The sequence below is a fragment of the Ochotona princeps genome, chromosome 3 (assembly GCF_030435755.1).
Source record: "Ochotona princeps isolate mOchPri1 chromosome 3, mOchPri1.hap1, whole genome shotgun sequence".
Taxonomy (NCBI): domain Eukaryota; kingdom Metazoa; phylum Chordata; class Mammalia; order Lagomorpha; family Ochotonidae; genus Ochotona; species Ochotona princeps.
In genome coordinates, this window is record NC_080834.1 from 111964365 (window position 1) to 111989709 (window position 25345).

The 25345-nt window shown below is 39.0% G+C and overlaps 1 protein-coding gene and 1 pseudogene across 1 annotated transcript in view; one reads left to right on the plus strand and one right to left on the minus strand.

Annotated features, from left to right (window-relative positions):
- The window catches only part of LOC118758854 (G protein pathway suppressor 2-like), a 29895-nt pseudogene extending 19292 nt beyond the window's left edge, over nucleotides 1-10603 (plus strand).
- The window catches only part of NLGN1 (neuroligin 1), a 691248-nt gene that overhangs the window by 184555 nt on the left and 481348 nt on the right, over nucleotides 1-25345 (minus strand). The gene's annotated exons all lie outside the window — the stretch shown is intronic.

Sequence of the window (25345 nt, forward strand, 5' to 3'; positions counted from 1 at the left end):
AATAGATCAGGCACCATTCAGCATGATAAGAGCCGTCCATTAACTTCAATTCTCTGTTTTTACGGACTGTCAGCGCTATCAAGACCACCCAATAAACCAATAAACAGCCACATGGTACCTGAAACTCTACCTCTCTTTGAAAAACCAAGCCTAAAATTCTGTTCCTTGTTCTTTTTTTTTCCTCCAGAAGATTTTCTACTTCGATCATCATTTTTCTGATTTAGCATTTGAATAAAGCTTTCATCTTCTAACAACTACACTTGGAAGCAGGTGTTTGCGTTTGAAAGGTTGATTGTGTTATCTGCAGACAAGCCATAATTTTACTCAAAACTAATTCTACCCTTTTCCCATATCTGTAATATTATGAAAATTATCTGACACTATAAACAGTTAGAGCTTGTCAAAGCAAGTATATCCTTCTAACTCTAGAAAAAAAGATCTTTATTAATTTTAGCGGTGGTTTTAAGATATGATTATTATATTACAAAACAAAGGGGGATGAAATGAACATGTTACACCACCGCCCTGCCATCATCCCTACTAGTCTCACACATGTGATAATGCAAAGGTGAGACAGAAGGGAGAGAAAAAGCTATGGCTGTGAGTTCATAAAATTATATGTAGACTTAATGGGAAGCGCATTCACCAATACTTTCCTGATTGAAAAGAATGGAACCACCAAGACCTCTTCAGGAAATAGGAAGCCTTAACTTTTGTGCGTAATTTTAGAAAACATTTCATCTTTTTAAAGTTGCAACACATATTATTTACTAAGATATTCATTGTGTAGTAAAACTATGGTGATCATGCTTCCCACATCTGTCTACCTTGTTGAAGCCCTAGCCAAATAGCATTTGCTCTGTAAATATTCTTTGAAGTCTCCCCCCTCACCCCTCAAAAAGGGAGATTTCTTTAAAATTTCCTTTTATTGAAAACATTTTTCTTTCTTTAAAGGCAGGTAATGAAGTTTTGTTTATTCTTTTAGTCAGCCTAACATTCATTTGTCTAAGCCAATCACCCTTTTGATGAACATGTACCGAGAATCTATAATATGGCAGCTGTTTTGTTAGGATCCTAGGGAAATAGACAAAAGATGAGTTTGTCCGTGAGAAGGGAATAGTTAATGAAAGAAGGAACGTTTTATTTACAAGAGTGTACGGTATTATGATTAGGTCAAAGGAAAAAATATTTTCTCGACCATGTAAAAAAATTACTTGGGCAGCCCACAGACTGAGAAGGCCCAACATTTTGGGTTCTAAAATTTCAGCTCAAAACAGACAGAGCAAAATTTATACTTAACCAATCAGTAATGTCCAACTAAACTCTAGTTAGGGTTGTTGATGCAACTGTTATGTTTAGCCAGTCAAATATTTTCTTGGTCTTGGTTCTTCAAACATCTCGGAACATTTCCCTGGGTGCCCTCTCCCAACAACCTGATGCTGCCCAATTCATGAACTACTAATTGTTCAAAAAGAGTCGATAAAATTTTAATGTGCCCAAGTTTATCCTTAATAAACCCTACCATCTACCAGGCACCAACAAACCAGCACAAGTTAGAAATCATGGGCTTGATTTTACAGACAATTAGATTTAGACCAAAAGAAAGATTCATGGATTTACATTCTATAGTTTGTACAAATCACAGAAGGTAGAAATAATTTTGGAAAGCAGACCTGGTCTCCACAAAAGTCATGCTCTCTGACTCTTCCTTGTTCCACAGGGGAATATTGAGCCTCTGAACAAAACAACATGCCCTATATTGTGAGGGAATGTAAATGCTACCAAGCAAATGCTGAGAAAGTATAAATTGGCATCATTCCTCATAGAGCAGGAAAATTAGGTACTCTGTTTGGGACAGCCTTCCTTATCCATTGTGTAGAGTTTAAAAAGTCGGAAGCAGTACCCAGTGTGGTGAACTAGCAGCTAAAGTCTTCGCCTTGAACAGGCCAGGATCCCATATGGGAACCGGTTCTAATCCTGACAGACCCACTTCCCATCCAACTCCCTGCCTCCCTGCTTGTAGCCTGGGAAAGCAGTTGAGGATGGCACAAAGCCTTGGGACCCTACACACACGTGGGAGACACGAAAGAGCTGCTGGCTCCTGGCTTCAGATCAGCGCAGCACCAGCCCGTTGCAGTCACTGAGAGTGAATCATGGAATGGAAGATCTTCCTCTCTGTCTCTCCTCTTCTCTATATATATATCTGACTTTGCAATAAAGATAATCTTTTAAAAAATAGGAACTAGAAATTGAGTTTTTATGTGAAACTGAACAATCTGAGAGAAAGGAGCAAATCGGACCTCTAGCTACTAGTCATAGCGTATGTAAAGGCATACAGGCTTGGGACAAGTTGGCCCCCTTAGGGAAACCAATCACGTAAGATAGAATATGAAGTGAGGATCTGAGGAGTAAAACTAAATTATAAACCACGTGGTCACAGCCAGACCCTCATCAGATCCCATGTCCTGGTGGGGAGGTTTAGCTCTATTCAAAACCAACGGGACAAAATTAGCCTTGTTCTTTTGCAGAGCGATTTTAGCAGAGGAGCAGCAATAAATGTTCTGCTACCATATTTTCTGAAAGGTAGCAGGTGGTGATTCAAGTGTTTGGATCCTGGCCACCAATGTGGAGTCCATGGCATGGGTTCCTTGTCCATGGCTTGAGCCTGACTTCATCCTATATGAAGTGGTTGTTTGGGGAGTAAATCAGTAAACTAGACAGAGTCTAGGTGTCTCTTTCTCTTTTCTTTCTCTCCTCCTCTGTGTAAGTGTGTCTGTCCCTTGATCTGCTCTTTATATCTTTCAAATAAACAAAAGTTAAAACATGAGAACATATGATTAATGGGGGCTTTAGTTTCAAGAAAAACTGAAAAGCTTTTAGCATCTTTTCACATTTTGCTCAATAAGGAGAAGGCACTTCACATTCAATTGATGAAAACTCTAAATACCCGAAATTCAATAAATTATATCTGCTACACAATCTGCAGACAGAAAAGCCTAAAAGCTACCTGATCATATCAACACTCAACAGTGTATCTAGATCAACAAGGACAGCTGCCATAACACATCAAGACTGTAGCCTATGCATACAAAAGCGAAAGTCTTTTGCCCAAGGAATAAACCCCACAGATACTTTTACAGTTTATAACTCTTAAAATATATGAATTAATGAGCAGTATTTTCTTTGCACAGGGGATTCTGTCTGATGTGAGCAACTTTTTCTGATCTTTTTTTTTCTGATCTTTTCTTGGACTTGAAATTATTGAAGCCTTCCCTTTGAATTTCTTTACAGCGTTTTACCAAGCGATTAAAATGACGGCTTGTATAATATTTGTTACAATAGTCCCTGATATGTACCAGTAAATAAGCCTTAATCAGGTTCTTTAACTATTTACCTACATAGGGAATTCCACTCTCTCCTTCAGCCCTGAAAACTCCAGGGAAGACCTTTAATGAGCGCTAATAATGTCACCACGCATTTAAATGAAATCTGTGCAGAGGGAAACCCGAGGCACATTCTCAGGTGAGACAGCGGCATTTTACAAAGTGTTACACTAATTACAATTAACCACCTTCCCCCTTTTCATGCTCAAAATCTGGAGCTCATAAACATACAAAGAAATAGTATAAGTGCTGGCATGACCTATCTCATGCTCTGATACCCACCGCAGACAGTGACCTTCCCAATCAACACGTGTCTTGGATGTAAATTACAGATTATTTTGGGATGCTTGCATATGAATCGACATATTCAGGTTTCACTACATAATAACATTTTATGATATTTAAGCCAGTTATTTATTATCTCAGCTTATGAACAGAGAGTAGTTATGTGATGGTGAAATTGTCTATTCCCAGCTCTGACTGCTTTCCCTTTGGAAATTCACATATTTTTATATATTTGCTTTTTAAAAGCTGTTTTTGGTTTTAATGAAAATATCCAGTCTTAGTAAATTGATCTCAAATAGGGGCCCGGTGGCGTGGCCTAGCGGCTAAATGTCCTCGCCTTGAAAGCCCCGGGATCCCATATGGGTGCCGGTTCTAATCTCGGCAGCTCCACTTCCCATCCAGCTCCCTGCTTGTGGCCTGGGAAAGCAGTCGAGGACGACCCAAAGCTTTAGGACCCTGCACCCGTGTAGGAGACCTGGAAGAGGTTCCAGGTTCCCAGCTTCGGATCGGCGCAGCACCAGCCGTTGCGGCTCACTTGGGGAGTGAATCATCGGATGGAAGATCTTCCTCTCTGTCTCTCCTCCTCTCTGTATATCTGGCTTTCCAATAAAAATGAATAAATCTTTAAAAAAAAATTGATCTCAAATATGACTCTCAGATTTTCACAGCAGGGGTGTGACTTAGTTCATATCTTCATTTTAAAGCATTTCCTTCACTTACTGAGACGGAATTTACATTAACAAGGTTAAGTTTCAGGATAAATGTATAACCAGGCTCCTATATAATGAATTTTCTAGTGGTATACATATTTTCAATGAATTATTCAGGTTTTTGGTCTTCAGTTACAGCACTTATCTGATTTCCAGCGAGATCCATAAATTGAAAGTGGTTCTTCCAGGGAGTAGTTTAATGGACTGCACCCTTGACATTCAACACGGGATCAATGAGTAGACCAGTAAACCAAGCAGCCTTTGAGGGCATAAAGTGGAATGTGGAAACTCAGGCCTCTCACTGGATGGACCTAATCAGAAGCTGAATTATACAAGATCTTCCAGTGATTTCAAAACACATGGAAATCTGAGTGGTCCTGTGTGTAGATTCCATTTAGAGGATCACTCTGTAAGGAGATGATCCAACCAGACCTACAATCTTTATGTGTTGTCTTACTGTCTACAACATTTGGGAAAATGCTTGAGGCAGGAGACTCCTTAAATTTGCCAAAAATTTTTTCTATGGCTCCTCTTTTTATCTTCAAAAATGTGAATAGCTATAGGTACACCCTCCACACACATGCATTTTACATGTAAATATATATAAATATTATGTATAATACATATTGTGCAGAGGTAACATATGCATGTAAAATACACACATGAAGAAAATTTTGATTAATATGTATCCTTACTCTAAATTTTGAAGTGCAAAACAAGTTTTCATATTTGCAAAAGCTGTGAACTGCAAAATGTGAAATTCAAATGATCAAATATAATAAATACAGAACCATGCATGAAGGAGAACTGCTCAGGGAGTCAAATGGAAGCAAGTCCAATCCTGTATAATCTCATTAAGAGCTTTACTGCAAGTAGCAACAAATTAGCCACATTATGAGGTGATTTGTATGTAAATTTCCTTTTTTATTTTTCTGGTAACTGTGTTTGCTTGGTCCAGCCTTTCTGGGGGAATGCTTTGATTTTATCAGATGAACATGAATACCACCTTATGATGTGCTGCAGAAAAGGCATCCCTGAGGAATGACTGATGAAACAGTGAATCCAGACACAGGTTTAGAGTTACCCAAGTTAAACAGGAAGCAGTTAGGCTGGTAATCTGCACCACTCAATGACAACAAATCCCCATTTTAGTAGAGGGAATCTGTGTGAAGGGATAATGGTGGGTTTCTGTCATTAGTTAGAGGCTTTGCCACAAATCTCACCACTTTCCTCAGGACATGATTTCTCTTCAAAACTCCAGGAGGTGCAGAGTAATTCTTTATTGCTACTTTTTGTAACCCAATGCAGAGATTTTCCTATTTATATACTAGTTTTAGTCACAGCTGGATACCTTGACTCTGAAAGTCTGCATAATAACGCCCTGCATTTGTATTGATTGAAATAATTTTGAATTTAATGATGGATTATTCAGAAAGTTGAATGAATGACTTGCAGAATTATCTGTTTTTAACACAAACTTGGTACAAATGACTCACGAATATTATTAGTACATTAAAACAGTTCTTTGCAGTTCTAAATCTAAATAATTTTAAAGGCTGCCTTTGAAGCCATGAATATTCCATTTGGCAAACCACACTGATCAAATAGTTTGAACAACTGCCAAGTTTTCAGCCTGCTATTTGGTGTTTGGACAGTCCAAATTTATTCATATGCATTCTCCCATTCTTGTCCTGAGAAATTAATATGAATAATTTCTAAAAAGTGATTTGAGTTCTAAGTAGTCGTATACATAAAAATCTGAATAGTTAGATAAATGAATAAGAATTTGAAATTCCTTGCCCTGAATAGAATTTTCCGATCTGCTTATTAAGAAAACTTTCAGAAAATTGGATAATTATTGTCATTTCTATGTAGCTAGCATCTTTTTCCAGTGGCACTCATAGATCCATTGTCTTTGAGGTACATTAGCTTCCAAATCATTTCAGGTTGCATAAACTGAAGCCCTTTAACTATCCAGTGATGGAAAAATCACAAGTCATTGATTGAAACAAAATTACATGGAGGCTTACACATCCATATTTATATATTACCTATTTAATTTTCATTATCAGATTTTAATTTAAGAAATGTATCCATATTTGAAAGTTTCATAAAAATGTTGTATGCTATTGACAGGGTATATAAAAATTTACTTGCATTTTAAAAACATTCTATCCAATACCCTTATCAAAAAATATTTTTGAGAGTGTGCAGTAAAATTATATATTTCCATTAGATTTCTTGAATAACATAAGATACCAGAGGATTTTCACTGATAAGTTATACACTGTAATTTAGTATACAAAATAATTGTCATGCCAAGAAATGTCAAATCATATTCTTACTGTAAATAATGTAGGTATTAATTTGTGTGGATTCTATATTTAAAATTTATTAACTTACTTTCCATCAACTTTTTGTTTTTAAAGATTTTATTATTATTGGAAAGCTGGATATACAGAGAGGAGGAGAGACAGAGAGGAAGATCTTCCATCCGATGAATCACTCCCCAAGTGAGCCGCAACGGGCCGATGCGCGCCGATCCCAAGCCGAAGCTGGGAACCAGGAACCTCTTCCAGGTCTCCCACGCAAGTGCAGGGTCCCAATGCATTGGGCCGTCCTCAACTGCTTTCCCAGGCCACAAGCAGGGAGCTGGATGGGAAGCGGAGCTGCCGGGATCAGAACCGGCGCCCATATGGGATCCCGGGGCTTTCAAGGTGAGGACTTTAGCCTCTAGGCCACGCCACCGGGCCCTCCATCAACTTTTATCTTCTATCAGCAGAGATTTACATAACCATAATCTGCCATTCTCCCTAATTAGCATATCACATACCACATAGGATTACTCCTGATTCAAAAAAGGCCTTCCAAATAATTTTTTTTTTTTTTTATTTTTTATTTTTTTTTTTTTTTAATATATTTATTATTTAACTTCAGTAATTACATTGTATTATGTGACACAATTACATAGATACTTGGGTTCTCCCCACCCCTCCCCAAACCCTCCCACCATGGTGGATTCCTCCACCTTGTTGCATAACCACAGTTCAAGTTCAGTTGAGATTCCCCCATTGCAAGCGTATACCAAACATAGAGTCCAGCATCTTATTGTCCAGTCAAGTTCAACGGCTTCTTAGGTATACCCTCTCTGGTCTGAAGACAGAGCCAGCAGAGTATCATCCCAGTCAATTGAAAGCTCCAACATACCATCAGCAAAAATTTACATCATTATGGAATTAATTGACATAGTAATGAGTAACCAACATGTTAAAAGTAAATGCGAGTTCCCAGTCACCTTCTGTGACCACCTCACCTATACTTCAATCTTAGTTTATACACAACATATAACATTCAAAACATAACATGTTATACATAACATCATATCATCTTAAATTAAGGCAAACATGTGGTATTTAACCTTTTGGGATTGGCTCATTTCCCTTAGCATTATGGTTTCCAGTTTGGCCCATTTGGCCACAAAGAACTGCATTTTGTTTTTTTTAATAGCTGAGTAGTATTCCATGGAGTAGATGAACCATAGCTTTCTTATCCAATCCTCTGTTGATGGGCATTTTGGTTGCTTCCATGTTTTTGCAATTACTGATTGTGCTGCTATGAACATAGGAGTGCATGTTGGTTTCTCATAAAACAAGTGTTCTGGATATATTCCTAGGAGTGCTATTGCTGGATCATACGGTATGTTGAATTTGAGTTGTTTGAATATTCTCCATACTGATTTCCATAGAGGCTGTACCAGCCTGCAGCCCCACCAGCAGTGGAGTAGGGTTCCCTTTTCCCCGCAACCTCGCCAACAAGTGTTGTTGGTGCTTTTATTCATGTGGGCCAGTCTTACTGGTGTTAGGTGGTACCTCATTGATGTTTTAATTTGGATTTCCCTTATTGCCAGGGAACTTGAGCATTTTTTCATATGTTTATTTGCCATTTGGGTTTGTTCCTTTGTGAAGTGTTTGCCCATTTCCCGTGCCCATTTCTTGAGTGGCTTGTTTGTTTTGACATTTTGGTTGTTTTGTAGCTCTTTGTATATTCTGGAGATCAGCCCTCTATCACCTATGTCGTGTGCGAAGATCTTCTCCCATTCTGTGGGTTGCCTTTTTACTTTGTTGATTGTTTCTCTAGCTGTACAGAAGCTTCTTAGTTTGATGAGGTCCCAATTGTTTATTTTGGTCTCGATTTCTACTGCATTTGGAGTCTTTTTTAGGAAGTGAGGGCCTACCCCTAAGTGTTCCAGTGTGTTTCCAACATTTTCTTCCAAAAGTTTGAAGGTTTCTGGATGTAGGTTTAGATCTGTTATCCATTTAGATCTGATCTTAGTGTATGGTGAGAGATGTGGATCTATTTTTTTGTTTCTGCAGGCTATCAACCAGTTGTCCCAACAGCATTTATTGAACAGACCTTCCCATTTGCCTGGATTGTCGTTTGTCTTTTTGTCAAAGATTATTTGGCTGTATCTGTGTGGGTTTCCTTCTGGTGTTTCTATTCTGCTCCATTGATCTTCCTCTCTATCTTTGTGCCAGTACCACGCTGTTTTGATAACCACTGCCCTATAGTATGTCCAGAGGTCCGGAACTGTGATTCCCCCTGCTAACTTTCTGTTCTTCAGGATGGTTCTAGCTATCCGTGGTTTTTTGTGCTTCCAGATGAACCTTTGGATCATTGTTTCCAGTTCCATGAAGAATGTTTTGGGCAATTTGATTGGGATTGCGTTGAATGTATATATTGCTTTTGGCAGTATAGACATTTTAATGATATTGATTTTACCTATCCAGGAGCATGGGATGTTACTCCATCTTTTGAGGTCTTGTTCAATTTCTTTTTTAAGTAGTTTGTAGTTTTCTTCAAATAAGTCTCCTACATTTTTGGTTAGATTTATTCCCAGATATTTCATACTTTTCTCTGTTATTTTGAATGGTATCTTGCTGGTTTAAAAATCTATTTATTTTTATTGGAAAGGCAGATTTCAGAGAGAAGGAGAGACAAAGAGAAAGATCTTCCATGTGCTGTTTCGTTCCCCAAGTGGCTGCAATGGCAAGCGTTGAGCCCATCCAAAGGCAGGAGCCAGGAGCTTCTTCTGGGTCTCCCACATGGGTGCAGGTTCCCAAGCTTTGGGTTAGTCTCTGCTGCTTCTCAGGCCTCAAATAGGGAGCTGAATGGGAAGTGGAGCAGCTGGAACATCAGCTATCACCCACATGGGCTCCTGATGGATGTAAGTTGAGGATTTAGCCATTGAGCCATCACTCCAGGCCTTGAAATAATTTGTAAGTGCCTGTAGTTAGGAAATCTTGACATTAAGCTACTAATCAGTTAATAATTTATTAATTATTATGTATTAGTTTGTCTTATAAGTTGACTCTCACCTGGAAATCTGCAATGTCAGAGCAAATGGCATAAAAAAAGAGAATGGTATGATTATATCAATAAGTAATTTTATTAATGATGGATCTTAGAAACTCAAAAGGGGAACTGTGACATCTGTGTTTCTACTGTCTCGTCAATATTTGAGAATACCATTTAATTAACATTAGGCACATAAAACACTAATGCTACCTTGTTCAAAGAAGTTAAATATTATTTGTCCAGAGTGTTGGTTTTTGGCATAATCTGAGCTTATCCTCCCCAAAATTAATGGTTCTGTATTAACATGAAACAAAGCACTTGGAAGGAGCCAGAAGCTGTGCTGGATCCCAAGGATGTGGTGAGGATTGGACAGGGCTCTTGCTTTCAAACATTGTGCATCTCACCAACTACCCAGATACACTCTCATGAAGCTCTTGGACTGTGTAGAAATATCATAATGGAGTGAGCATCGAAAAACAACATGAGGAGAAAAGCATGGAGAGGTTACAATGTTAACAACAAAAATCAGCAAGGAGGAGAAGGGAATGATGCCTAGTTGCATAATGTGATTAGGCACATTTTCAATACCTGCCTGCATTCAGCCATTTGTTCTCCACACATCAGTACAAATGATAGGAAAACAAGAACTCTTAGAACTCCAATGGTGTTTTATGTTCTAACTCAGTTGCTTTCATTTTTATTCAATTTTTGTTCACACAGTGTAGGGAGGAAGCAGGGCAGCTGCTCATACAGTATCTCACAGATTACAGGCTTTATGAACAAGTTACAGGAATTTCAGCCAAACAGATGATGCGGCAAACAGCTGCTGTCACCATGCCAGAAGAAAAGGTTAATGTGAGTGGAACATAGAAAGAGATTTGTTTCCTATGACTTTACATTGGTTTTCCAAAGTCACAAATTGTAGGTAATAGAAATTCAATAAATAACCGCTATGAAGCAAAAAGAATGCATAATCATTACTCGTGTCCAACTTTCATATTGACTTTGAAAAGTCACATGTGTAACATTTTTGATGATAATAATTAAGAAGAGTAGCTCATCTGTCACACTCTCATTTTTTTATGATTTATTTTATTTTCATTACAAAATCAGATATACAGAGAGGAGGAGAGACAGAGAGGAAGATCTTCCGTCTGATGATTTATTCCCCAAGTGACCGCAATGGGCCGGTGCTGGGTGGATTCAAAGCCAGGAGCCAGGAACATCTTCCAGGTCTCCCACACTGGTGCAGTGTCACAAGGATTTGGGCTGTCCTCGACTGCTTTCCAAGGCCACAAGCAGGGAGCTGGATGGGAAGTGGAGCTGCCAGGATTAGAACCTGTGCATATATGGGATCCTGGGGCGTTCAAGGTGAGGACTTTAGCAGCTAGGCCATGGTGGCGCCAGGCTCCACACTCGCATTTTTAAATTTGCTTCTTTTTTAATGCTTATAAAAATATCCCATGGATATATTCAGTAGTGTTTATTTGGGGGAACATAAAACAGCTACTGATAGCAATGATTGAGGGGAAAAAGGGGACCCAATTTCCAACAAACCATTGTTAGTTTTTCTAGAGCCACATTCAAGACTGCTTTATCCTAGAATTCATTTTTAGTACATTGCTAATGAATTTATACAGAAATCTCTATTGTCAATTTTTCAAATGTGAGTAAAATTTTCTTTTCTGAAGCTTTTCCAAGCAAGTTTGATTCCAGGAATCTTTGAGCAGAAAGCTTGTCTAGTTTGCAAAGTGACTTGAATAGTCTACTTAACATTAGCTTTTTATTACTTCATTACTACAAGGAGATACTTAAGACATACTGTTATGAAACAAGATTTATTTTGACACTTAATTCTTCCAGATCACATTCTAAGATGGGTTGGCTTGATTGCTCTGACATCTGTAGAGGCCAGTAAATGGTGGAATATATTCAGAAGAGAAGATTATATAAGCAGAGAAGCAAAGAGAAAAGCTAAGTCCGATTCAGCTTTTATAATCAAACTTCTCATGAGAACTTGCCTTCTGAGGGCACAACCTGGGGAATTCCATCTAACCCCACATCCTGGACGCAACTGGATTAGGCTTCCGCTGCTAATCCATTTACAGTTAGCATAAGTGCTCTAAGAAGCAAGCCTTTAATACACTTGTTTTTAAGATACAGCCAAATGAATATCCAAACTACAAATAACGATATTATGGTTTTTCCGACTTACACCTTGATTCCTGAAACAAAGGATCTTCCTGAACCTTAGCTTGATTCACAGAAGGAATTTGCGAATGTACTTCTAAAAGCTTTTGCAAAGTTGTCTTAAAAAGATAGTTGTTTTGATGCAAACTTTTCTTAATACTTAGGCATAGCAGTGATCTTCAAAATGCTCATGGAAGATGAATTTATGAAAGAAATATGAAAGGATTTCAAAATTTTTGCAGCAAAACAAGCTTCATTTTCTGTGAATTATTTAAAAAGATGAATTGTTTGGTAGTGGGAAAGAGACAGAGAGATACCAAGGAATAAATAGAAATCTTTGTATTCATTAGCTCACCCAAGATATGACTGCAATGGCCAGGGCTGGGCCAGACTAAAGCCAAAGGCTGAATTTTGGTCTCGCATGTGGATGCTGGGCCCAAACGCTTGGGCCATCTTGCATTACTTTTTGATAGGACATTGGCATAGAGCTGTATAGGAATTGAAACAGCTGGGTGGGACATGAACTGGCACCCATAGGGTTGCTGTTATCTCAGACAGTTGATTTAGCCATTGAGCCACAAAACTGTAATCCTTCTCCCTCGACCTCCTCTGTTGCCATGAACTTTTGAAGTATGCAGATATTTGACATCATATGCTTTTATGGAGGTGACAGAACTGAATTATAATCTCCTTCTCAATAGTCACTGTTGCCTTTTACACCTTTAGATATTAATAGGAGTTTGCTTTTGTAAAACTTTCAAGGAACTGCACATGCAAGTTAAATGAACTTATTATAGCTAACCATACTAAAGAGCTTGAGAAAAACAGTATTGCTTACTTGTATAAAAATATTTTTTTTTGTCTTCACATTTCAGACTATTATGCTTGACGTCAGTGTGAATGTTCTGAACTCTGCCACGATACTATATACTCTGAGTGACTATTGTTAAGGTGATCAACACTTGTTTGACTAAGGTTGCTCATTCAAGATTGGGAAATAGAGTTGTAATACAAAAAAAAAATCTTTTGTTTCAAAAGCTTTATTTATTTGACAGGTAGAGTTAGAACAAGAATGATATATGTCTTGCTTCAATTGTTTCACTTGCCAAATGACCACAATAGACAGGGGTGGTGCAGGGCAAAGCCAGGAGCTGCCAATTCGATCCATGTCCTACATGGGGAACAAGAACTATCATCTACTGCTTTCAAGTGCATTCGTATGGAGCTGGGCCAGAAGTGGAGTAGCTCAACCTGAAACACGCAGGTATAAAAGGCAGGCATTCGGAGTTTGGGAGGAGTTTGGGCTTGGGTTTGGGGGCAACTGCCGCTCCTCACAGTGTGGCGGCTGTGGGGGATGCCCCTGCCGGGTCGGACCCAATGCTGGGGGCTCACGCCAAGGCTCATGCCAAAGACACTGCCGCAAGGCAGTGAACGAGTCCTCAGCCTCATCCAGGGTGGCCAGTGCACCATGTGGTGCCAGGCTGTGCCTGCTGGCCGCCCGGCCGGGGAGCTCTGGGGTAATGGATGTCCGAATCGCTGTTTAGATAGCTCTAGGGTGACACCACTGTTTCTGGGTTCTGAGTCAATCCTAAAGATGCCCAATGGCAGTAACTCTTCTTTTGGAAAACTTCTAATCACTCATTAATGCTGAGCTTTGAACACCTGTAATGCAAAGGATAAGCCCCGGATTGTCTAGCAGGATATTTTTTTGCCTGACATGATGTTGGTTCAGGAGACTGGTCACATTAGGCAGGTCCATAATTTTAACTAGCACTCTAGAACCTTATCCTGGGGTGGACTCTGTGCAGGATGTGTGGGCCACACCCTGTAGAAAGTTTAGCCCCACTGGTAAACCTAAAGTTTAGGTGGTTATGGACTAAGCTAGGTGTGACCAAGGAGCCTGCCATCAATCACAGGTTAAGGGATCCGCCATAGACTGGACTGGGCAAGGCAGCAGCACCCAAATGTGCATCCTGAATAGGGTGTGGAGTGGGCCGGGCTGCAACATTCACCAGCTCATACAAGGCCAAATGGGAGGCCAGAGTACACCGGGCACTGGCCTAAAAACCAATGGCATGTATGTAAACTGGGTTTGGGAGTGGATCAAGTGGAAGTACTTGGGAAGCTCCCCTGGCGAGTCATAGCTCTCGCTGGTGAACACGTCGTCCAAATCTGGGGGTCGAACAAGCAGGGCATAGTAGCTCCAAAATGTGTAAATTGGTAATGGAACGTAATGTACTGGGCAGGACTGAGCAAACCTTTGTCTACAAGCAAAACTAGAAACCAGCATGGAACACAGATCATACCGAGCTAGGCTTTTGCACCTACTGGTCCTCAGAGCAACCACGGGCAGGTGCATGATTTACAGCTAGGAACAAGCCCAATCAGGGAGGCAACGGGACACCCTAACTAGGTTGAGGTTCCCACCAAGGTGCGTATGTGCTAGAATTGGAGCTGCGTTCTATCTAGGAAACAGTTGTAGTCACCCGAGGCACTAGTGTGGGCTGGGATTAGATGCACCAGGCCAGTTCAGACCCCAACACCATCTGGTGTCATGGAGAACCAGAGGGTAGATGTGGGACTGACTAGGCTGGGTCTCAACCCCCTACTGAGCCATGCGTGAGCTGTATGTGGGTATGGACGAGCCATGGCCGGGCTGAAACATCCAACAACAAGAACCAGAATGGGGTGAAAGCCAGCCAGGAAAAGCCACTGTTCCTGCTAGGACAGGAGGTGAACTGAGTTGGGTTGGCTCAAGGACCCCCTGGCATGCGCAAAATCTGGCATTGGGAGGGGTTCTGATGGAGGAGCCTGGGCAACTCCTCTGGCAGGACACAGTCCCTGCAGGTAAGCGCAAGAAGCATAATAGAAAACAGTCCAGAATAGGCCATGGAAAGTTTCCCACTGGCACAGATTCAGCATGGGTCAGGAGCAGACCAGGCTGAATCAGTTCATGTCATCCACTGGCAAATCCGATCACCAGATCAGAGTGTGGGATAAGCCGGGTTTGGTCGCGACAAAACCAGTACACATGATGGAATGCCAGGGCGTGGTTGCCTGTACTGGATGTGAATGCAGCACCCAACCAGCACATGTGAGATCCAGGAAGGAAGGGAGGGGCAGAACTGGCTGGGGGCTTAAGGGGCTGGTCCCCTTGCCGGACAGCTACTCCCAATGGAGAGCGTGGGCTGGGATAGAGACAGACTAGACTATGCAAGGCTACAACACCTGTGCGCTCCATGTGGACTAGATCCGGGAAAAGCCAGGCTGGGCTGATTATTCCTGCTGGTGCAAGCATAAATTAGAGTGGGTGAGGGATGTTTGGGCATAGCCGCAGAAGCTGGCACTGGGGACTAATTCTGTCAAGTCAAATCACAGAACCGCCCAAAGAGTGCATCAACCGGGACAGAGAGACCTGGGAGGGAAAAAGTGGATTCCCCCTTCTTGGGTCACTATTCCCGTGGGAGGGCATGAAAACTAGGACGGGGGCTGGGATGGTTAGATAGAGAGGCACTCAACAACACCCATGAGGGCTGGATGGTTGAGTTGGTTAGATAGAACTAAGCTTTAATACCCATTGACAAGTGCCAGAGTCAAATGAGATGGTGGACAGACTGGTCTTCTGCTACACATACTGGCAAACCAGGGTAGGGGACGGGCCTGGTGGGGGTTATTGTGGGTCGCCCCGACTAGGCTGCAGCTCCCACTGGTTTGTGTGAGGGCTGAGTAAGTGCTGGGCAGAACCAGACTGGACTGCAACACCCATTGGTTCCAGTGCAACTCGGGACTGAAAACAGAACCAACCCAGCAATTGCAACCACCAGCTGATCGGGGTGATGGACTGTGCTGGGCCCTGTGCTTGCTAGAACATACAAGAAACTAATCTAGGAATACCTCAAAGTTTCTTTGGAGATCTCCCCAATCGAATTGCTGGACTCAGAACTCTAATCAAGAAAAGACAGAAGACAGAGCATATCAATCATTCATCTCAGCTATATGTTGGCAGCGAAATATTGGGCAAACGGAGACTTTATGATGGACCATATCAATCAGTGGACGACCTCATCGAGCGAAACTGGCAGCGATTCATAACTGGAGAACTATTAACACCACTTGAGCACATATCTCAGAGCATGCCCCACATCCGGGACTTGGTGTGGGCGGGAAACCGGGTGGGGCTTCTCCCTCAGTATCCCCCTCTACCTCAGATACATGATGGAAACAATATGGACATAATAGTATTACCCACTTCCCTATCCCCCTGAACCTTTTTTTTTCTTTTTCTTTCTTTAACTGTAATTAACTATGTAAAGATTGTCAACAACACAATAAAATAGATTAAAAAAAAAAGAAAGAAAGAAAAAAAAATTAAAAATGCCTCCATAAATAAAGCTTAAGTCAAAATCCAAGTCACACTGCATCTACTGGCAAGAAAATAATTATGATAGCACTATGTATCAAGACTTATGAGACTCTAGGTAATTCTCAGAGGATAATTCATAATTTCTAATGTTATATATTATGAAACAGAAAATCTGAGTAAGTAAACATTTAAGCAGGGAAAAATGGGCAATAAAATGGACTTAACTAAAGAAAAAACAAGGAATAATAAGACTAATGACTTGAAAATAAATGGAGAACAAGAGAAAAAAAATAAAAATAAAATGCAGGCATTCCAAAAGGCTGCTTACCCAGCTGCACTGTAACTCCTACACAAGAACCCTTCTGACTGTAATATCACATCTCTCCAGAAACATTCCTAAGGATACTAAAACCACTGCGGTCTACTTTTTTCAAAACCAGTTCGCCAAATTTCCCTCAAAACCCTTTCAAAATTTAGTAAATCTTGTGAATGTATTTATTAACTCTCTGATTGGTTGCTTCCAAATTAAGACATAACTTCACATAAGAAATTAACGATCTGTTATATAATATTTCCATTATTATGTGATTTTAGTTTTAAAAATGTGTTGCTGAAAGTATTTGAAAAAAACTCTCTGTATTTGGTTTTTAGAGTAGTGTTTGTAAAATCACATATATTCATTATATGTGTCTTGTTCGCTGTGCAAGAAAGCCAACTACCTTATCATGTGTGTGCAATCTGATTTAGCTTACCTCATTCCAATTGCCAGTGATTTCCCAAGAAGATACACTGCAAGATGTTGGAGGACTGCCCTTAATTTGATTTTTATTGACTATCTGTTTGTTGCTAAAATTAGATTTGTTTTCCGTCTTAAACTTAACTCACCTCACACCCAAGTAACTTACTTTTCACAATGTGCATTATAACATTTACTTTTGAAAGTTCTCCACAAGTTCCCAATGTGCTTGTCTATTTAAAACTTCTAGGGCTATTTTATGTCAGTCTGCAAAAAAAATATATGGAGAAGGGTGCTGAGGCAGGAGAGTGCTTATCCAGCCCCAAGACCCTCCTGCTTCTCCCCAGAAATGCTTCAGTTGCCCAGGACATTTGATAGGAACACTGCCTGCCCACTGAATACTTCTGTTCTAATAAAATGGATAGGGGCCAGAAAACATTAACAGTAAACCTTCCACAGGCCAGGTCTCTGGGCCTCTTTTCTGATTAACTCTCTTTCCAGAAGAAGAAGCACTGCTTTGCAAGTCCCATAGCTAAAACTAGGAAGAAAAGTTAAGGTGTTTGGGAAAAGACACTCTTCATTTATTCAGTTTTTTGTATGGTTGGTTTTTATTATTTATCTATTTATTTATTGCTTTGCTTTGCTTGGGGAGCCATGAATGCTGAGCAGAAAAGAAACTGTATTTTTCCTAGACATATAGAAGAAAATATTTATCAAAATTACACTAGGGTGAAACCAGTAAGTCCTAACAACTAAGCAACAGATAAAGACTATTGTTTAAACTCTCCAGGCAAACTGTGTAAAAGAGAAAGGGTCAGATGTTTGGCGTTTGTTCCAACAGCGTTTGAATGATCACTGGATTACAGCTACATTATAGAACAAAATTCCTGAAGATATCTCGGAAAGCAACCAGAGAAACCTCATATGCCTTCTTTCTTAAAACTTTTAATTTGATTTTACAGACATATAGAAAAGACAGACTCTTGGAATAACCAGTAAGCACTTGGTGAGTCTGACTTCTATGCAACACGTCTAAGAATTAACGTAATTCTCACTGTTATGGATTATTTGTGGTTTGTCCTCTGAGAGTTTCTAGTTTCATTTAGCTAACAGCATTCCTTTTCCCATTTTAAAATAAAATGAAGAAAAGCAAAGGATTAACTGAAAAACATTGCAGGAATAGCTTTCATCAGACAAGTGTGTCTGTGCTTTGAGGCAGGGACAGTGAAGCCAGCATGAACTCCTGTGGCAGAGCAGGGGGAAGCCAAGCATTTAGAAATACACCAATGCTTATGTTTAAGTTCTGTTTTTTTATTTAATGTAAACACAAAGTTTCAAGCTTGTTATTTAAAACATGAATTAAACCTCACAGTATAAAGTTCCCCACTGATATTTTGAAACCAACATATCATACTTCAAAATCTGCAGAGTTCTTTACATGTCCATTTATTTCTTACAACAATGTAGTGAGATAGATAACTACCATTTCTGTTGTCTTAAACTGGACACTGAATCTTACAAAACCGAACCTTAGCAAGAATGCCTGGGATATTATACAGGCGAAGGAGTAAATCCCAGGCGTTTCTAGAATATGACATTTATTTCATGAGGAAACTTTTTTATATATATAATCAAAGTTTCATGAAGAGTCTCTCCCAGCATTTTTTTGGCGGGCGGATGGGGTGGAGAGATGAAGGCTAAAGCCTCTCAGATAAGAGCCAGAAATTGGAGGACAGTTCACTTTGTAGTTCAGGTTTCTCTATGAGTTAAAAAGTCTTTAAAACATAAATGTTTCGGATCGGCTGCGTGGCCTAGCTGCTAAAGTCCTCCCCTTGAACGCGCCGGGATATCATATGGGCGCTGGTTCTAATCCCGGCAGCTCCACTTCCCATCCAGCTCCCTGCTTGTGGCCTGGGAAAGCAGTCGAGGACGGCCCAATGCATTGGGACACTGCACCCGCGTGGGAGACCTGGAAGAGGTTCCTGGTTCCCGGCTTCGGATTGGCGAAGCACCGGCCCGTTGCGGCTCACTTGGGGAGTGAATCATCGGATTGAAGATCTTCCTCTCTGTCTCTCCTCTCTGTATATCTGACTTTGTAATAAAAATAAATAAATCTTTTTTTAAAAAAATAAATGTTTCAAGCATGCTAAATGTAAAACAAAGGCTTTTTCTTGCTAATACTTCAGCACTGTACTAGTTTCAGGAAAAACAATAGATTGCTTTTGTCACAATTACATGGCACATCCGTAAAATATTCAAACGTTTGAGAAGATATATTTGCTGGAAAATGCATGCTTTAATATCACTATCATAATGCTAAATTGTTACAATTTTCATAGAATACATAATATTTGGAAGTAATATCCAAGAATAAAGGAAATTTTGAAAATATTTTAGATATATTTTAAGTGAGAAAGAACAGAATCAATCTTTTTATTTTCAGTGATTAAGTATATTAGACTAGCAGATTAGCTCAAAGAATCATCTAAATATTAACCGCTGACCACTTCACCTGAAAAAACATTATGTGTGAAATGTGAACATTTTAATGATTAGGTCAAACTTGGGAAAGGAACAATCATATTGTCAAAAAGCGATAAAGCGATCTCAAGTAAGGTGTCTCATGGCTTCCCTTATCTCCAATAGACAGGTTAGCAGCATTAACCACTGCTAGGCAATAACATTAGCTATGAGCTTTTGTGTAGCTATTATTCAGTTTTCTTCAGAGAAATACAGTACTGTTTTAATTTGGTTTTTTAAAAATATACTGAAATCTGCCTTTATTTACTTCCTCTAACTCAGGTATTTTATACAAGTTTGGTGTGTATGGAATCTGCCTAGCTGGAAGCTATGCGCCTCTAAAATATTCTTTTATTAAAATAAACACTATTCTGAAATGTCCGTCTTTATGGCTTATACTTCTTTAGCCATAATTGGGTCCTTGCATCTGGTTAAATTTATTTCAGATAGGTATCACAATTCTTTCTTTGCCTTTTCTCTTACAAAATTGTGTTTGCTTAAAATAAGGCTCTATGTTGGCACAATGCCTTTCTGGCTAATGCAAACAAATGGAAGATTGTATTCCTTTAGATCCCTAATGAGCCAGGCAAGGTTAAAGCTTCATTCTCATAGGAAAACTAAGCTTTTCAAAGCCATCCCAGAGTTTGATTTATTCTTTGCATTCACTGTTGTTAGGTGAGGCCCATAGGACCAACAAGCTCAGGAGAATAACAATGAGCTCTGGGGTTGCTCCCTTTAACAATCCTGGTCTGGATCCAGTTCATCATTATAATGGCTTAGAAAATTTAAAGCCTTGATGGATTAAAGATTAGGGGGAAGGGAGATAGTGGACAGATTTGCAGTCAGAATCAATGGTCCACATTTGAATTGGCAATTGTCCATAACTTTTGCAAAAAATGGAGTTCAACATTCATATTCTCTTTGGAGACACCAGCAATGGATTGTTTATATATCTGCTTGATAGGACCAGTAATCTCAAATTTCAAAGTGTTATGTGGCACAAGATCAGGGCTCTGGAGACCTACCTGCTTCTCTAATGTTATATATGAAAAAATAAGAGGGTTATTAATAAATACTACAACTCCGTCTCAGAAACGTGAAACAAGATTGTGTTATTGGTATTACTTCCATTTGATTTTACTACATTAGTAAGTGCAACTTACTCTGCTATCATTTTTAATGGGAACCAAACACAGCTCTTGGAGTAAATATGGTTAAATGATACCTAAGAATGTACTAAAGTCTTTCTTTAGCTTTCACATTTTCTCTTCTATTGATAACTGGTAACTATTTATATCTGCTTCTACAATGTTGCCAGTCTTCCATTCCTTCAAGAAGTTATGTTCTCCCCTCTCTCTCTCTCTCTCTTTTTCAGGTCTTGTTAATTTCCACCACAGGTTTTCATCTTTTTGTTTATGTCCTGCAACTTAAACCTTTCCCTTCCATCTGTCAGTTTAATAGTATTACTTGTCCTAAGGAATAATCTAGTTCTTGTGGCTTCTCAGAACATCCCCACTTTATATCAAATTCACTAGTCTAATAGGTGCCTGACATATATTCTCACAAAATATATGCTTCGATTTCTCTATATACATAGTTACATTCTGTGTAGTTCTGTCATCTTCAGGTATAATTGCCAGTGATTTAATATGTTGACAGATGGTGTGAGATCTATTTATTTTTTAAATTCATTTATCCCAAGATTTCCTTAGTTCAGTTGTCTTCAAATATAGTCAATCAATTTGTTTGCTTGTGCTTGGGGAGGCTTATGAAAGTTTACATGACAGAGAGGGAAAGTGGAACCACTAGCAATTAATGACTTGAATACCAACATGTTAATGGAGCATTAAATTATTAAAGCATTTAACTATAATCAGGTAGATTTGACACAGTTTTATGATGTTTTAAATTTTAAAAATCTTCCACAAATATTTCACAAAAAATCTTTAAAAAATTCATTAAAAATGTCTCTTATGAAGTTCACTATGTTTCTTTTATTTTTAAATTTTATTTCTACGTTTCTACAAACATCACAGTTTCCTCTTACAAAACCACTAAGTCACAGTCACAAATATGGAGCTCAGTTCCTCAAAAAGAAATACACGATTTATTGAGATATATTAAACAATGATGCATCGGGATTCAAAATCAGAGCGCCCACAGCATGAGTTTTGGGTTTTTTTTTTATCACTTTTAAACAATGATTAAACATTCTTTAATGATTAAGCAATTGCTCCTGCATCTCTGTTTGATCTGGCATGATTCTTAGCTTCATGGAATTTTGCCAAACCTAAATAAAATAGTTTTACGACAGGTAAAGTTCAAAGCTAATTATTAATTTTGTTTTCTCTTTTGAATAATTAAGTAATATTTCTTAGCAGGTATCAGTATAAGTCAGATAAGGAGTTTTTTTTCCTTAGTGAACAGTGAAGAATAATCTCTGTAATTGTTGAATACAGAAAGAAACCACTTGGTGATCCAAACAGAAACCTATAGGGCTGTGATGCAGAGGTGAGGTCACTGCCTGCAGTTAAGGCACGACGTAGGGGCACTGGTTCGAGTCCTAGCTGCTCCACCTCTATTCTAGTTCCCTGGCTTCAGACTGGCCCACTTCTGCTGTCGCAGCCACTTTGGGGGTGGGTGAAACAACTGATAAGAGGCCTCTCTCTTCTTTCTCACTCTCTGTAACTTTGTATTTCATATAAGTAAAATTAATTCTTAAAAATAGTAGAAAGTTGTATATGGATTGATTTTTTAATTTAGTTTCATCTCTTCAAAACTTTCGTTTAATTCTTTATTGGCTGATACATCATACAGTAGCATCATTTTCTTCAAGAAGATTCTTCATTTTCCTTTTCATTTCTTTAGTGACACATTAATCATTCAGTAGCATGTCATTTAACTTCCTGGCATTTTTAACTTCCTTTTTTCTTCCTGTTCTTGATTTTATTTTGTGGTTTTTCAGTTTAGGGGATGTATAGCAACTGTGTAATGGAGACTATCATATCGAGTAGCATGTTATTTAACTTCCTGGCATTGTAAATTTCTATTTTTCTTCCTGTTGTTGATTGTGTATTGTGAGTTTTCATTTAAGGGAATGTATAGTAACTGTAATGGAGACTATCATATCCAGATGTGAGGATACAATGCAGTATGCATTTCTACTTTCAGATCAAAGATGGACTCCCAATGAAACTGTTAATCGTATCTTTTTAAAAAAGATTTATTTATTTTCACTGCAAAGTCAGATATACAGAGAGGAGGAGAGACAGAGAGGAAGATCTTCTGTCTGATGATTCACCCCCCTAGTGATTTCAAAGGCCGGAGCTCCGCCAACCTGAAGCTAGGAGCCAGTAACCTCCTCCAGGTCTCCCAGACAGGTGCAGAGTCCCAAGGCTCTGGGCCATCCTCAACTGCCTTCCCAGGCCACAAGCAGGGAGCTGGATGGGAAGCAGGGCTGCCAGGATTAGAACCGGTGCCCACATGGAATCCCGGCGTGTTCAAGGTGAGGACCTCAGCTGCTAGGTCACAGCGTCAGGCCCGAAACTGTTAATGACAGTTGGTACTTGACAATAAGATACTGGATTCTCTGCCACTGTCCATGTCTGCAACAGTGGACATATGACTGTGTGTGGAGAACTATACCATAGTAATAATAAAGGGGAACTCAGTGGGTGCGGGAGAGAACTTGAGGGAGGGGATAAGGAAAATTCAAGGGCCTATGGAAAGAAATGTATCATTAAAGGATAATAATAATGAAAGTTTTAAAAAGGTATATAAAAATAGCTGTCTTTTTGCGTTTAACTAGAAATTAACTGGAGCCCTTGAATCATTCATTTTCCAGACTGACAGGAGATCTACTCAAAGGCCATGCTGGCTTCACAGTTCCAGTATAATTTCCTTCAGGATCAATCAGTGTTCTGCGCAGGTTGGAGATGTTGGGCAAGCAGAAACTCTAACACAGCTTCAGCACAGTACTTCCCCAGGCTCTAATAGCTGATGGTGTGGCAATGCACTAGTGTCACAATGCTATTAATTGTAAATAGCATTTACACAACTGTGAAAAGTCAGCAGTGATTGCAAATATTTTCAAAAGCAAAACATGATTTCTCTAACTTTACAGTAAGTAAGAATCATCCAGATAGACCTAAGATTGGCATTCCATCAACACCTAAGACTGGTATTCCATGAGCACCCTGAAGATGTCTATGCTGTTGGTTAGAGTTCTACACTTTGAGTAACACGTGGTGAAAAGATCCCTGGCATTCTGGAAAATGGTTATACTAATCTAAAAACTAAACCTCAGAAAGTGTAGGCTCTCTTTTATCTCAGCAAGCACCATGGAAAAGTGACATACCAACCTATATTTGATCAACACACACCTACCAGCGTCTGCTAGTTTGATGATAAAGAATTTCTGTTCGTTTGTTCATTTGAACTGTTCACAGATTATTTGTCCCTGAAATATCTCTGCAGCTTTTTTTCTAGAGAAATAAAATCTTACTTTCTTAGTTTCTGTCATGTTTTTCTTGGTTATTTTAAACACAAAAATGCATTATATAAATAGGATATGTTGCTGGTACACACATAAATGACATACACATAGTAAATATGCTGTTGTTTGAAATAGTGGTGTCCCTAAAAAGGTAGATTTCCCTGTACTTTTACCATTCTGCTGATTTTTTTCTTCTGCCTTCACTAAAACTTAAAAAGCAAATTTCTGTATTGTGAGATAAAATGTGATAAGTAAATTCTTAGTGGCAAGTGCATCCTTATTTATTGATCTGCTTTAGTTTGTAGAGAGTTATTAGCTTAAATAAAGCAATAATAAATCTAAGCATAGTGAAAGTACTACCATAAAAATAACAGCGCTCTATATAATAGTTGAATGAAAAACTAGCTTCTTTATTTAGTCTACAAAACAAGTGCATGTATTTTAGAGCTTATTTTTCCCTATGAATGCATTTCTGAATTTGCTAAAGAAGTTCTGGATGCCAATCAGGGAGAGAATTACTTACTGAATTTAATTGGATTAAATGGATCAGTAGCACATGCCATGTGAATACTGCAGTACTCTCTTCAATGATTTATGGTGGCCTCACCCTGTAGAATAAGACTAAAAGTGCTGCTCAAAGATCTTTTAGATTCATAAATACGAATCGTGTTTTTAAGTAGAGGTTCCACTTACCCCAAAGGCTCATAAACACAAAAGGTAAGAAACATTTTCAGGCTCTTGGGAGAATGTTTATGCTTACCAAATCATGTTATTCTTTAACACTATGAAAGTCTAAAAGTCAAACTTTTGTGCACTTTCTCTTATTTTCGAATGAGCCTGCTATTTTTGTTGACTCTCAGTATTCCTGTGACCAAACCTGAGGCAGAGACCACTGCTTCATGATAGTCTGTCTGCTCAAGTTCTAGTTGAAAGAAGAAAAAACAGTGATAAAAAGCAGGCGAGTGGAAGGACTGCACCCTGGGAATGGCTAGATAAGTTTCTCAGGAGAAATATTTCAAATAAATGGCACCCAAGACAGGTTATATGCTTATTTATATGAAAAACTTCCACATCTTACATTATGCTCTGAAGCAAATGAATGCTGATCATGTTCCAGTCCCTGGAACTATATGCATTTAAATTAAAAATATAGAAAGTACAGTATACACTCAGGTGGGATCTATTGACTGTGTCAGTAATAGCAGCATTTTCATTTTTCCTTTTGTAATAGAAGTCATTGTGTGTGTACAGGATAAATTCTCAGTGAGAACATTTGGGATTTTAAAAGCCATTGATTTTTTTTAAAGG